Consider the following 14,785-nt stretch of genomic DNA (forward strand, 5'->3'; position numbering starts at 1 on the left):
TTTACCAAACCAGCGTTTCCCAAGTCACCAGTGACTTTCTCATCTCCCAACTTATCTGGAAAAAAAGTTGATTGTCGATCTACTTGAAGTCAAAGCAGCATATGATGTGGTTGACCAGAGGGTTAAACTTTTTTGCTCTTTATGCCTGACCGCTCTGTCTAATCACTAAATTGTATTAATTTTACCTCTTAAGTATCTAATACACAACTTCTCTTCATTTCCATTGCCTTTAGCCTACTCCAGGGTTTCTCAACCTCAACACCATTGTCATCTTGGACCAGATCATTCTTTGTTGTGTTAGATCATCTTGTGCATTGTAGGATGTTTAACAGCATCCCTGTCCTCTACCAACTAGATGCCAATAGCAACTCTTCCTCCTTCCCCCTAGGTCCTGATGATAAGAAATGTCTCCATGCATTATAAAATGTTCACTGCGAAGCAATAATGCTTCCAGTTGAGAACCATGACTTTAGTCCCAGTTAATATCAGTTCCCTCCTTATTTAATGCAACAGCCCGAAATGGTGAAAGATGCAAATCTGATTGTTATCATAACTTCTTAAAAAACTTTATTTTGCTTTTCCATGACTTTAGAATAAAATTCAGAGTTCTTAAAAGCATTCTCAAGTGCTTTTTTAACAGCTTTATTGAGGCATAATTTATATACAAAAGACTGCATATATGTAATATATACAATTTGATGAGTATGACAGGCATACCTGTGAAACCATTACCATAATCAAGATAATAAACCTATCTATCAGCTCCAAAAGTTCCTTATGCCTCCCCCTTTTTTCTTCTTTTGTGATAAGAACACTTAACATGAGATTTACTAAATTTTTTTAAAAGCGCGCAATATAGGCACTATGTTGTACAGTAGATCTCTAGAACTTCTTCACCTTGCATGACTGGAACTTTACATCCGTTGAACAACAGCTCCCCTGCTAGCCTCTGACAACCACCATTCTAGTCTCTGCTTTTGTTAGTTTGACTATCTTAGGTACCTTATATATGTGGAGTTATGCAGTGGTTATCCTTCAGCAACTGGTATTTTACTTAGCATGATGTCCTTCACGTTTATCCATGTAGTCACATATGATGGGATTTATTCCTTTTTTTTAAGGTTGAATAATATCACATTTTCTTTATTCATCTGTTGATGGACATTTAGGTTGTTTCCGTATTTTGGCTATTGTGAATAATGCTGCAATGAACATGGGAATACAGATATCACCTAGAGATAGTGATTTGTATTTCCTTTGGATAAATACCCAGAAGTAGGTTAGTGGATCATATGGTAGATCTACTTTTAATTTCTTGAGGAAACTCCATACTGTTGTACATCTTGGCTGCACCATTTTCATTCTCATTGATAGTGTACAAGGATTCCCATTTTTCCACAACCTGTTTACTTTTTTTTTTTGTTTTGTTTTATTTTTGAGAATAACCTGGTGTGAGGTGATATCTCATTGTAGTTCCGATTTTCATTTTCCTCATGATTAGAGATGTTTAGCAGCTTTCCATGTATCTGTTGGCCATTTGTGTCCTTGGAGAAATGTCTGTTCAAGCCCTTTGCCCATTTTTAAGTTGAGTCACATATTTCTTATGGTTGTCGGTTTTTTTAGTTTTTGCTATTGAGTTGTAGGAGTTCCTTATATACTTTGAATATTAACTCCTTGCAAATATTTTCTCCCATTCCATAGGCTGCATTCTCATTCTGGTGATTGTTTTCTTTGCTGTGCAGAAGAGTTTTAGTTTGATAGAGTCTCACCTGTTTATTTTTGCTTTTGTTGTTTTTTCTTTTGGTGTCATATCTAAGAAATCACTGCAAACATTCCTGTCAAGAATTTTATTGGGGCACCTGGGTGGCTCAGTCAGTTAGGCATCCAACTTCAGCTCAGGTCATGACCTCATCGTCCGTGAGTTTGAGCCCTGTGTTGGGCTCTGTGCTGACGGCTTAGAGCCCGAAGCCTGATTTGGATTCTGTGTCTCCCTCTCTCTCTGCCACTCCCCTGCTCATGTTCTGTCTCTCTCTTTCTCAAAAATAAATAAACATAAAAAAAAGAGATTTTCTCATATGTTTCCTTCTAGAAGTTTTATATTTTCAGGTCTTACCTTTAAGTTTTTAATGTATATTGAATTGATTTTTTGTATAGTATGAGTCCAATTTAAATTCTTTTGTATGTGGATATCCAGTTTTCTCAACACCCGTTATTGAAGAGACTATCCTCTCCCCATTTTATATTCTTGGCACTTTTGTTGAAGATCAATTGAGTGTATACATGTGAATCTATTTCTGGGCTTTCTATTCTATTCCATTGTTTATATGTCTGTCTTTATGTTAATACCACTTTGTTTTAATTAGCTAAAGAGATACAAAGATTTAATGCTATGCCCATCAAAATGCAAAGGCATTTTTTAACATAAAATTTTATAATCCTAAAATTCATTGGAATTACAAAAGACCTCAAATAGCCCAAACAATCTTGAGAAAGAAGAACAAAGCTAGAGGCATTAAATTTTCTGACTTTAAAATATATTATAAATCTACACTAATTATAAAAGCATTCCTAAGTTTTAACCTTTACTTACCTCTTCAATTTTTGGGGGCTGTATTGGATTTCTTCATACTGGCATTTCCCAGAATACCAATTATCTATCCTGAGGCTTCACAGAGCTCTTACCTTTTTCTTTTGCTTGGAATGTTTTCACTTTTCCCTCTCCATTCACCTAGTCAATTGTCCATAATCCTTTAGGTCTCTTTTGACATGCTACTTCCTCAAAGAGGCCCTGTTTAACCAGTGTCAGTATCCCTCTCTACCAGACTAATGACTGGTAGACTAATGCTGCATAATGACTCATGCTACCCAAACTACATGCTTTCATATCAGATTGTATTTCCCCTCTCACAATATGTTTTTTGGTGGAATTATCTATTCAGTGTTTCATTTTCCTGTCAAACCATACAATCTCTGAAGATAGTTTCCATGTCTATCTCATACTCTGTTGTTTAATTAGAACTTTCTACAATGCTGGGCGCATAGTACAAACTCAATATATATTTGTTGATTGAATGCTTTGGAGAATCTATTGGAAGAAAGCCGTGGTATCTCACAGACTATCTACATAGGAAATACAGAAAGTCTCGCTCACTACCAGAAGTAGAAACCATAAAGTCAAGAACCCAGGTCACATCTTTCATTTGCGGCGGCCAAATGGTCTTCTGTCTGCTTTTGCACATTTGCTTTATGTGTTTTTCTCTGCCCTTTACTCTCTTGTCTTACCTGTGTCAAATAAGCCCTAAGTCCACAAGACCTCCATACTGATTGGTCCAATACCAAGTAATAAGTGCTTACTAAATCCTATGTTTTCTGTAGTGAGAAAGAAACATTAGTGGATAAATTGGTGGCCCTGTATTCTGAAATTAGTGAAGAAGAAGAACAGTGAGATGTATGCCCTTATTTCTATGACTCCTCCTTAGGTTTTTTTCAGAAGCATTTGAAGGACCTGGGACACTCAGATGAAATATCCAAGGTCGTTTTTGTCTTAAGGTCCCTTTGAGGATCACTCCCATCAGCAACATCTTCCTAATAAGAATGTCCTTGAATATCACAGCAATGAAGAGATGAAAATAATTCACGTAGAAAGTGGGAGACAGAGGACTTAGAAAATTTTCCTATCCTAAGCACTTCACAGACTGTCTTTCCCAGAGCATCGGAGTTTGGTTCCAAAAAAATAGAGCAACAACTCTCATAGTCCCTGAATGCTGACAGAACCACCACTGAATGTGGAAGCCAGCCAACATGAACTCTTTCCCTTGATAAATGGACACCACAGGAAATGATCATCAGTGGAAGAGCTAAGTTGATTTGTTTCATGGCCCTCCATAGACAAAGTTTTATTCGTTTTTTAAACAGAACTAGAAATAGTTTCTTAATTATTATTTTTTTTTAAATTTCACTTTAAAGGTTTGCTCCCAGGCATAGGAAAATTGTACGTCATTGAAGAGCATGTATGGTGGAGCAGATGCATTTATGCCAAGACACATTCGAAGAGGAAAAGTGGGCAAATTATGCAGGGGCATATGGGCTTTGGTGACACACTCAGCCAATTGTCCCTACATCTCAAGAGCGAGACACAGCTTATATTTTGGAACAACTGAAGTCAGACTTCTATTTTGTGGATGTAGATGAACACTCAAATGTGATACATCAGGCAGCAGAGGCTGCCACTTGGAGCAATCCTGATTTATTTTAGGAAAGCTAAGCCAAGGGAAACCCATAATTTTCTAAGGAAGAGATTTTGCAATCATCTTTAAACTTTCAGATGCTAATTCCTATCTTATTTCTATAACCACCCGCTCTAGAGCATGTTTAATGAAAATAAGAGATGATGGCTGTCATATCTTAAGTGAGCTAAATTTTATCTATGCTGAAAATCACTGTGAAATAATCTCTAATTATAAAGCTGGGAAACAGAACATTTCAGCACATGTGCGTTGAAGTAGGCCCCCAGTTCTTACCACTAGAGCTATCTTGAAAATCTCACATCTGCTAAAAGGGGAAAAGATTGAGCTTCTTCATCAGTATTTTAAATAATCTAAATATTTTGCAATCACCATGAAGTTTGGCCTAAAGACCCATTTTTCTGTGTTGGTGATTAAAAACATTTTATTTTACATGAAAAATGTCTCTGATTAGTATAATATCAAATGAAGAAATTATGTAGCATACCATACATAATTTTACAAATGCTAAATGGATGCTATGTGCCAGGTGTAGTGCTAAATGCCTCAAATGTTATCTGCCTTATGTTTTCCTGCCAAGATAATGAAACTCTACATGGGATAACCTCAACCAAGAAATTTCCAAAGGATTCAGAAATCTACTTCCAACCTTTAGACAACAACGTAACAGTAAAAGGATTGAGAAAAGAACAGAAAAAAAAAAAGTTTTTATCTGCTATATAGCTACTTAAAAAAATTTAAAAGGTTAGGTTTTTTTATGGATTGGGAAACGTGGTAGTGTTCATTATTTATCCTTGTACTTAAATAACAAGTCATATTATTCTAACTCAAATCATTAATCTATGTATGCTATATACTGCTGGATGCTGAGCTACCCAAGGGAGGTTTACACAGAGAGTTCAACTCATAAACTCACTCCTTCAACTTTTCTGCCCTTTCAACTCAGTAATCCACTTTCAAAATTGCAATTATGAGGCAATATATAGCAAAAATAAAAGGATCCCCGACAATGTCACAAATAATTGTGCCATGTAACACCTGATGGTCTTTTTTTTTTTCAGTGAAAAAAAATGATTTCTACAGACGTTAAGAGCTATCTTGAAGCTGAATGGACAAATGTTCATCTATACCATGTGGGTAATTCTTTCTAGACTGGTCATGGAATGACCAGCTTTGTGCTGGAATGTGTGTTAATCTTAACATGGTATGCTGATTTCAAAACAACTGTCAGATTTTTCTTTTGTTTAGAGATATACTTCATGGAAATGTTGCTGTTAGCTTGAAATTCTCACTCAGGTCTCTTAAAAAAGCCTGCCCATAAACTTAAAAAATCCTAACCCACCTCAGGTGTCACTAAATAAAAATACATTTGTCACATTTACCTATGTGGGGGGGGGGGATTAACCAAATTGACTCTTATGAGGTTCTGTTAAGTCTTTTTGAATTGTTATAACAGGCATTAGTGGAATATTGATTAGTAACTAAAAGCCAAAATCGACTTAGTTGATCAAGGAACGACCAAAAAAAAACCAACAACAACAACAAAAAACAACAAAAAAGAAACCACCCTGGGAAACGTTGATCTTATTATTTTGCTTTTTTAGGGATATCCTTAAGTCTGGGTCAAATCAATCCATCATCAACAACTCAACTGAATACTTGGTATTCTACCTCAGAACGAGGAAACCCGATCCATCGATTACTCTAATATTATCTGAGATACACTAAATCACTTTCACTTTAAAATCTGTTAAACAGAGAATGTCAAAATCTTTTATGCTAGGAAGGAATACTCTTAGCTGAAATTTCGTGACTGAAATTTGATGAACTTTGTGCATTTCTTGGTGAAATGTTGCCTCTCAGTATATTTCAATGTCTTCTGGCTTAAAGAGTCAACTCTATGCTGTAACTTTTGAATCAGGATGTCTATTTTATATTAAAATGATATGTTTACTATTCTGCACCAGCACTGCAAGGCATGGGAAGGAAATGCACACCCTATTCTAATGCAGGCTGCCTTTAAGAAGCCACCTTAACTGACAATCATATTCCAGTGTATATTTTCATGAAGTCACTTGGTCAGAAATGTGTTTCACCGTTTACCTACCATTTTAACTTGTCTTTTCAGTATGAACCCTAGGTCACTGAACTGTGAACAACATTTAATTATAGGCTCAATTCTTCATTGAAAATGACAGGATCATATATATATATATATATATATATATATATATATGTATATATATATATTTGTCAAATTGACTATTATGTGAAAATGAAGATTGAATATAAATCTGGAAGCTCTATAATAATTACCTAATAAAAAATGCCCAGCCTTTTCACTTAGAATAGTAAGTCCTTAAAAATCCCAAGATGTGATTCTATGGTATTTTCCAATGTCAATCAATCAATAATTTCTTTTTTTTTTTTTTTTTAATTTTTTTTTTCAACGTTTATTTATTTTTGGGACAGAGAGAGACAGAGCATGAACGGGGGAGGGGCAGAGAGAGAGGGAGACACAGAATCGGAAACAGGCTCCAGGCTCTGAGCCATCAGCCCAGAGCCCGACGCGGGGCTCGAACTCACGGACTGCGAGATCGTGACCTGGCTGAAGTCGGAGGCTTAACCGACTGTGCCACCCAGGCGCCCCCAATCAATAATTTCTTAAGTACCCACTGTATGCTTATGTTTTTTTGTATCACAAATTTCAATATTTTCATCTAAGATGAGGAGACAAAAGCCCAGAGAACCATTTGTCATAATCATATTTTTTTAATAAGAAAAATAAGGCTATGTCTTCAATCTTCAACTCCCAACTAAACTAATTTAATTTGTATTTATATTGATCTGAGGGTTTTGTTCTAGCTCCTTGATGCTTGAAGCTGGTCTGCAGCCCAGATATACACCTGTCATCTAGAGTTTGTTGGAAATACTTGTAAACCACCTATCTGATGAGAAGTTAATGTACAAAATATATAATGAGCTTATATAACTCAATAGCAAAAACCCAAAATAATCTGATTGAAAAATGGGCAGAGGGCCTGAATAGACATTTTTTCCAAAGGAGACATGAAAATCACCAACGGGTACATGAAAAGGTGCTTGACATCACTAATCATGAGGGAAGTGCAAATCAAAGTGAGACATCCCCTCCTACCTGTTTGGATATCTATTATCAAAAAGACAAGAGATAACAAGAACTGGGGGAGAATGTGGAGAATAGGGAGCCCTTGTGCACTATTGATGAGAGTGTAAATTGCTATAGCTACTATGGAAATTAGTATGGAGGTTCCTCAAAAATGTAAAAAGAGGCCCACCACATGATCTAGCAATTGCACATCTGAGAATATACCTGAAGGAAATGAAATCACTATCTTGAAGAGATGTCTGCAACCCCATAGTCACTGCAGCGTCACAATAGCCAAGACATGGAAACAACCTACGTGTCTATCAATGGGTGAATGGATAAAGAAGTTGTGTTATATGCATATATGAAATAAGTCAGACAGAGAAGGACAAGTACTATATGATCTCGCTTTCATGTAGAACCTAAAAATGTCAAATTCATAGAAGGGGAGAGAGAGCGGAACACTGATTGCTGGGTCTGGGGGGTGGGGGTAATGGGGAGATGTTGATCAAAGGGCACAGACTTCCAATTAGAAGATGAATAAGTTCTAGGAATCTAATGTACTGCATGGTGACAACAGTTAAAAATGCTATTATATACTCAAAAAGTATTGTTAACTAACTTGGATTTAAATTAAAAAAAAAGAAAACATAAAAAAATAAAAAAATCATTTGAATAAACCGTGGATGAAAACTTTCCATATTTGATGAAAATTATAGAAGCCCAGATCCAAGAATCTCAAAAACCCCAAGCAGAAGAAACAAAGAAAACCACATCAAAGCACATCATAATCAAATTGCTCAAAACTAATGACAAGACAAATACCATCTGATTTCACTCAGATGTGGAATTTAAGAAACGAAACAAATGAGCAAAGGGAAAGAAAAGAGAGGGGGGTGCAAACTAAGAAACAGACTTTTAACTAGAGGGAACAAACTGATGGTTATCAGAGGGGAAATGGGTGGGGGGATGGGTGAAATCAGTGATGTGGGTTAAGGAGGGCACTTGTGATGAGCACCAGGTGTTGCATGGACGTGCTGAATCACTATATTATACACCTGAAACTAATATTACACTGTATATTAACCAAAAAAAATGTTAAGAGAGTCAATCAATTATTTATTTAATTTATTTAAATTCAAGTTAGTTAACATATATGTAGTATCAGTTTCAAGACTACAACTTAGTGATTCATCACTTACATGTAACACCCAGTGTTCATCCCAACAAATACCCTTCTTGATGGCCATCACCCATCTAGCCCATCCCCCCTGCCGCCTCCCCTCCAGCAACCCTCAGTTTGTTCTCTGTATTTAAGAGTCTTTTATGGGTTGCCTCCCTTGAAAAGAGTAAATCTTATTTTTTTAATGTCTATTTATTTTTTGAGAGAGAGAAAAAGAGAGCACATGTGGAGAAGGGGCAGAGAGAGAGGGGGACGGAGGATTTGAAGCCGGCTCCACACTGACAGCAGGGAGCCCGTTGCAGGAGTTCGAACTCGTGAACTGCAAGATCATGACCTGAGCTGAAGCTGGAAGCTTAACTGACTGAGCCACCCAGGTGCCCTGGGTGTTCTAACCACCACACACATGCACACACATACACACAATTACACACAAAGGTAATTATGTGAAGTGATGAAGATGTTAACTAACCCTGTCATGGTAATCATTCCACAGTATATATGTGTATCATATTACATTGTTCACCTTAAAGTTACACAATGTTATATATGAATTATAGCTCAATAAAGCCAGAAAAAAAAGAGATACCATATCTCAGGCCCCACCCTGACCTGCTGAATCCTAATCTGCATTTTATATGATTACCAGGTGATTGATAAATTTGAGAGTGACTGATACACATTGTACCAGGAAATTAGAAGTTTTAAAATATAATTTTAATATTGGAGGAAAGGGCTATTAAGATATAACTAATAACGTGATTAAACTATTCAGTGGCTGAAGAATGAATTATTCATTGTTATTAATTATTGGTTTATAAATAGATTGAGGTTTTTGCTTTGTTTGCTGATGAGCACTATTTACATGACGATGGAATAACTCCTTAAGGATTAAGAAGCTAAGACATTTTTATATAATACTAAATAATTAGTTAGGATGACTTACTGTCTGAATTAAATATTTATTTTGGAGGGATGTATGTGAGCTTAAATGTTATGTCTCAGTGCTTTCGCGTACGGACATGGTGGATGCCATTATTTCAATTCTATAGGTGAAGAAAATAAGCCAAAGAATTTAAGCAATCACATAGCAGGTTGGACACATTCTACCAGCTTAACATCCGCAGTGGAAAAAGGAACACTTGCCCGTCTTAGCAGCTGGGGCAGAAAATCCTGGAGAGTACTTTCTCTGCCCCATTTTGAGTCACTTTGGCCAGAGGAATAGGATAAACGCTTGGACAGGGCTGGGCCATGTGACCACTCCTGTGGCCAAGAGGAGAGGAATAAAGAAATAATAGGATTCAGGGCGTACAAAGTGGGAGGAAGAGGTTGCCCCTGGAAAGAGAGCTTCTGGTTGTAGAAGGCTAAACAAAAATCAGTATAGATGGTAGGTGTGTGAACTGTGCCGTGATCATACACTGAGGCCTTTTGATTTCTTTTCAGTTACCCTTTACTGAAGCATTGAAAGAGTAGTTTTCATTTGGTTGTGGTGATGAGATGCATCCATATTGAAATCTCCTGGAAGAATATGTAAGCACACACTCACCAGCATAAAGCCCTAGACTGATATAGTAAGAATCTTGGATGAGAGTCGGTGGGACAATATATGTGTAGGATCCCAGGTTTCAAGAGGTGTCTATTTGCACTTAGGTATTTTAATTTATTCAAAATGTTTTCTGAATTGCATTTTAATTGGACAGTGATAAGTGATTAGGTAGTGTAAGGCTTCTTGGTTTTAAAAATGTTGTCTTTTTATTTCAAAGAAAATGAGTATGTGTCATATTTCTTCTTTAGGTAACCGCACCTGTGGAAAGTCCACCGGTTCATTTTGAGAATTCGTGTTAGTATTCATGCAGCAGCTGGGGCCTTACCTGGGAAGAGATAAATAGCCCCCAAGCATTTGCCTTGTAAAACCTTGCCAACAACCCATCATTAAAACTCAAAGTAAATGTTTGCCACGTTTCTTTAATGCTCCCAGTATGTGTGATGATCAACATCAATGATTAAAATGAGAATTATCAATCTTGAGGTTATTAATTACTAATGTCTTTTAGCCCCATTAATAGGAATAAGTTTGAGAAAAATATCAATCAATGCTATCTTGCTTAAGTAATCTTTTCACTGCATGCATCTGAAGGTTAGGCTGTCGAAAGTCTTCAAGCCCTTACCAAAGTCCTCAACCTCTCAATAAACATGTATTAATGCATTCTTTATCTCTTCCTTGAGTGTCCCTCAATTCTAAGGTATTTTTCACTTTTGGATCTTTATTGTAAATGTTTTATTTAACTCTCTCTTTTCTAGTCTTTACAGGTGATAGCTACCAATCATCTCCAAATCAATTGCTCATTTCTTTGGCAATGACTATATCTGCAATAATAGAATGCTGCTTATTCTTGTTTGAAATTCCCTTGCCCTTTCTAATATCTGCCCTTCTATAACCTTTTCCTTTTTCAACAGGGTGCGTGACGAGATACCAGTCTCTAACCATTTAGTTCATAGAAAAATCCCCTGAAGTCTTTTGAACCGGAGTTCTTTTTAACCCAAACACTGAAAGCCTCTTCTGTGTAGTACAAATCTTTCTTCATCTTCTAAAAGTCACTTCAAAAGGTGTTTCATTTTTCTAGAAAACTAGTAAACCTCATTATACTCAGATGCCATCTTGTTCAAAGCTTTTAATACTTTGTTTAAGGCATGTTACCACTGTGCTAGGGAAAGGCTTACCTCATGTAAAGATATTTACAGCATCTGAGTAGACCGTGTAATCCAATCACCTTGCTCAGTGTAGCCAGAATGTGAAAACAAACAAACAAACAAACAAACAAACAAACAAAAAAAAACACTCAAATTAAGCTGCTCTCTTTCTATTCCTTGACTGTAACTACTTTTAACCTCATACCTTTTGAAAACCAAAACCAACTATTAAAATTAAGTCATGTAGAAATAATTCCTTCTTTCCCAAGTTCCTAATAAAAACTGAAATTGAATTTTATTGATAGCCCTCAAATTAAGCTCTCTGTGGTTTCATTCTCAACATTAGCAACAAGACGACTATTAAAAACGAAATCAAAATCCAAGATTCTGCTCTTAATCTTGCGTTGCTAAATTTAAGAAGCTTTATGTGTCATGGACATGAAATATGCCTATGTATTCATGAGATATTTTAAGCCTAAAGGCAAGCCATCTGTCCACCTTTGTGTCTCCCTACTCTTCATGCTACTCTCCTTCCCACCCTTAGTATCTCTTCCTTTTAGTTTTAAAGCAACAGACGGGTTTCAGAAAAAATACACACATGAGCTCATTTGTTGGCAAAAACTATGTGTGTATCGTTTATGTTTATACGATGTCTATTTCTATTTACATACCCATATATCGATTTGGATACACAGAAAAAGCACTGGAAGAGACTCACCAGGTTATTTACATGAGGAGGAATGGGATGAGTTGGTGTGGAGGACAGGGTATAAAGACAGACTTTCCTGCACGTGTTTCATTTTCCATATTTCAGTAAAAACATACTTACATTTAACTTGTGGGAACATTTTACAAAGTTAAATGCACTTTCAAACTATTGCTTGATACTGATAAAGAACTGGGGGCATGGGCAAAATCCCAGTTCCTTGGTCATTGACATCCTACCCTGCCAAGCATCGAAGTGAAAAGAAGTGATTTTTAATAAGATAGAACAAACAACAGAAAACAGAGAAGGTGAGGAAGTTGAAGAATGGAAAGGAGCCGCGGCTTTGGTAGCAAGAATTCATGGGAGATTTTCAAGAAAATAATTTCAGCAGAGTAGAAAGCAAGAGTAGAAATCAGAAGTTGGAGTAAGCTGGGGGATTGGAGGAAGTGTGTGAAATTTTTCCAGCCAAGTGTGAGCTACCTGTTTTAAGACATTGACACTTTAGGAAATGAGAGAAGCAGAATCAGCCCAAAAGAATAATGGAGCAGGAATGATATTTATTGTATTGGGGTCTGAGGGAGATAAGAATATAGTCAAAGTCTTATGGAAATATAAGAATTTGGGTATTTGATGTAATAAACTCCAGGAGGAGGTCTTGAGATGACACAGGAAAAGTTTTACAACATGACTATTTAAAAATATGCAATGATGGCCAATTCTATTGAGAGACTGGCATCTTTACCCAGTAAAAATTTTGGCCAAGTAAACACTAGTCTTTTTTTTTAAGTTTATTTATTTTGAGAGAGAGGGAGAAAGAGAGGACGAGTGGGGGAGGGACAGAGAGAGAGGGAGAGAATCCTAAACAGGCTTTGCGTTGTCAGCGTGGAGCTCAATGTGGGGCTTCAACTCACAAACTGTGAGATCATGACCTGAGCTGAAAACAAGAGTTGGCCCCTCAACCGAATGAGCCACCCAGGTACCCCAATGCTGGCCTTTTTTTTTTTTTAAACAAAGAAAAGAACTATAGCCAGATGTTTTGGTCTCAAAGAACTCCATTAAGAGAGAAGGGCCACAATAATGACGTTTTACTTAAGCACTTCATTTGTGTCTACCTCAGCAATAACACAGCAATGATCAGACCCTCCAACAAATCCTTGCAACCTAGTTAGCTTTTCTGTTCCTCCTGGCATGTGATGCTGAAACCTCATGGGGAGAACTGTGCTACTTTTTAATAAAAACTATCTGGACAGCATTTAACTGGAGCATTAACCTGTTTTGGAGAACAATAGATCTGCTGACACTTGCATGTCTCTGGCAATTAAATGACCAGAAGAAAAATACAAGTGACACTTCTAAATTTAGAGAGTGAAGATAGAATAATTAAGGCCCCAAGTAGATACACTCATGTAAAATCATATATATGTGTAATGAACTTGTAGGGTATCTACAAGATGCAAGGCGCTATGTTGAGTATCAGGGTAAATAAAAGCAGCTTATGTATTTGAGGAAGATGAACATCTTTTTAATATATTTAGGGTTATGTATTTAAATTTGTAAAAATGTCTCTTAGAACTATAAAAGTACATTATAATCCTCCTATAAAAGTTTTACGTGACCATTAAGCCTTGGAAAATACAGCAATGTATCAAATGGAGAATTAAAATCACTTTTAATCCCTCTACCACTCAGAAATGGTGCTATTCATACTTTGGTGTATTTACTTAGTCTCTTTTCCCCATCCATTGCCTTCTACCTGGCCAATAGCCTAGTATCTCCACTGGTTGGAGCCCTCAGAGTCGAATTACTGGATCAAAGGGTACAGAGGTTTAAGACTCTTGAGATGTATTACTTAGTTGATTTCAAGAAAGGTTGATTCAGCTCATGTGCACTTGCCTCCATTAAGTGTATATATCTCTTAAAAATCTTCAGCATCTAGAGTGGACAAAACGTGCAATTTCATTGTTTTAATTTTCATTTTATTTATTTGAATAACCAACATTCATTGAAAAATTACCACGTGCTGAGTGCCAATCTGAGTGCCCCTCTTTAGACATACATGTAAATATGACAGTCTCTGTCCTCAAGAAGCCCAATACGGAGGACAGCGCTCACATAGGAGGTGGCTCGAAAAATAAATGCTTTGATGAGGCATTGTGTACACCCCGTGTAGTGGGAGCAAAAACCAAGGGGTATTTAACTTTCCGTGGAGCGATGGGCTGAGTCGATTTTTATTTTTCTCATGGAGGATGAAAAGTGAACTGAAGTTGTAAACACCCTTTAATTTGAATACAAGACTATGAAAGAAGGTTATCATTTCCATTTTACAGATGAAGAGACAAAGTTAAAGAGGTAATTATTTACTTTGGGTGACAGATTCAGCAAACAACAGAGAGAAAATTAGAATGTATGTCTGTCTTACATCAGAACCCCAGCATTTTATATCCTTCCTACGTTGCTTCTCTGCATCTCCCAAGAAGATATTTGTTATATACCCCCTTTTTTGTTACGGTATTTAAGATCTCTATCTCTATCATCTATCTATCTATCATCTATCTATCATCATCTATCTATCTATCTTTCTATCTATCATCTATCCATCCATCCATCCATCCATCCATACACATCTTTTGTTTGTTTGTTTAACCAGGGAATCCTGGCCTACTTCAGAGATCAATTTGACTTTCTAGTCCTGTTCCTGCTCAGATACTCGAAGCACTGAGGGAGCTCGAAGCTCAGGCTGAATGGTACACAGAGGCCACCAAGAGCCACCTGCTCTTGTTTCAGCTGAGGAGGCTGAGGCTCGGAGAAGGGGGCACCATAGCCACTTGTGGTGGAGA

General features: G+C 36.8%; 1 long non-coding RNA gene across 1 annotated transcript in view; it reads left to right on the forward strand.

The window, feature by feature from the left end:
• Window positions 1-14,785, forward strand: part of LOC123596082 — a 54,947-nt gene that overhangs the window by 17,202 nt on the left and 22,960 nt on the right. The window contains exon 3 of the long non-coding RNA XR_006711518.1: window positions 10,346-10,495. This is a non-coding gene — a long non-coding RNA (uncharacterized LOC123596082). The remainder of the gene's footprint in view (window positions 1-10,345; window positions 10,496-14,785) is intronic.

This window comes from Leopardus geoffroyi, chromosome B1 (genome assembly GCF_018350155.1).
Source record: "Leopardus geoffroyi isolate Oge1 chromosome B1, O.geoffroyi_Oge1_pat1.0, whole genome shotgun sequence".
Lineage (NCBI taxonomy): Eukaryota > Metazoa > Chordata > Mammalia > Carnivora > Felidae > Leopardus > Leopardus geoffroyi.